We start from the raw sequence: 1,612 nt of genomic DNA, 5'->3' as shown, positions 1-1,612 counted from the left end.
GTTGTAGGTGATCTGGACACCTAAAAACTTGAAGCTCTCGACTATTTCTCCTTCGTACCCATTGATGTTATCAGTAGCATGCCTTCCACTATGCTTCCTGAAGTTGATGACCATCTCCTTTGTTTTGTTGACATTGAGGGAGAGATTATTGTCATCGCACCAGTTCAACCAGATTCGCTATCTCTTTTCTGTATTCTGTGTCATCATTGCTTGAGATCCAACCCATTATGGTGGTGTCATCAGCAAACTTGAAAATCGAGTTAGAGGAGAATTTGGCCATACAGTCAGAAGTGTATAAAGAGTATCATAAGGAGCTGAGGACACAGCTTTGCAGAGCACCGGTGTTGAGGATGATCATGGTGGAGATGTTGTTGCCTATCCTTACTCACTGCGGTGTATGGGTTAGGAGGTCAAGGATCCAGTTGCAGAGGGAGTAGCTGATCCTGAGGCCACAAAATTTGGAGATGAGTCTCATAGTAATAATGGTGTTAAAGGCTGAGCTTTTGTCTATGAATAGGAGTCTGAAATAGGTGTCTTTATTATCTAGATGTTCCAGGGTTGAGTGCAGGGCCAGGGAGATGGTGTCTGCTGTTGACCTGTTGCGCGATAGGTGGACTGTAATTGATCCAGACAGTCCGGGGGGCAGAAATTGATTTGGGCCATAACTAACCTTTCGAATTACTTCATAATGATGGATGTCAGAGCCATTGGACAATATTCATTAAAGCACGCTGCCAAGCTTTTCTTTGGTACCAGGATGATGGTCATCTTCGTGGAGCAGGTAGGAACCTTAGATTGTTGTAAAGAGAGGTTGAAGATGTCTGCGAATACCCCCACTGGCAGATCTGCGCAGGATCTGAGTGCTCATCCGGGTAGTCCATCTGGGCCAGTCGCTTTCTGTGGGTTGACTTTTGAGAAAGCTGTTCTGACGTTGGCAATCGGATACAGATATAGATTGATCTCTGAAATAGATACATAGCCAAGGCTTTTGTACAGCAAATTGGCACAAGCGAGGCCATGCAGAGAAGCAAAACTGCTGTTATGGTACACCCTGTTCAATGACTCACGTCATTGGAGACTGCCCCCTGAGCAAATTCAGTGGAGGTCTCACAAAGCTCCATTTAGCTATGATGGAAGCTGTTGCCTGGCTCGGTGAATACTTAACATACTCAAAAAGGATTAACAGCAGCCAAGAGCAGATGCTAACCAGTGAATGGGAAAGTTCAGAGTTTGAATATCAGAACTGTAGTTAGAAGTCTAAGGTGGGCAGTCATTGAGTCATAGAGGTTTACAGCATGGAAACAGGCCCTTCAGCCCACCTTGCCCATGCCACCCTTTTTTTTAAAACCCCTAAGCTAACCCCAATTGCCCACATTTGGCCCACTATACCCATCATACTCATGTAATTGTCTAAATGCTTTTTAAAAGACAAAATTGTACCCGCCTCTACTACTACCTCTGGCAGCTCGTTCCAGACACTCACTGCCCTCTGTGTGAAAAAATTGCCCCTCTGGACACTTTTGTATCTCTCCCCTTTCACTTAAACCTATGCCCTGTAGTTTTAGACTCTCCTACTTTTGGGAAAAAATATTGACTATCCAGCTGATCTGTG

The sequence above is a fragment of the Carcharhinus amblyrhynchos genome, chromosome 6 (genome assembly GCF_965287045.1).
Source record: "Carcharhinus amblyrhynchos chromosome 6, sCarAmb.v2.hapA, whole genome shotgun sequence".
Taxonomy (NCBI): domain Eukaryota; kingdom Metazoa; phylum Chordata; class Chondrichthyes; order Carcharhiniformes; family Carcharhinidae; genus Carcharhinus; species Carcharhinus amblyrhynchos.
Note: the sequence above shows the minus strand (reverse complement) of the source record.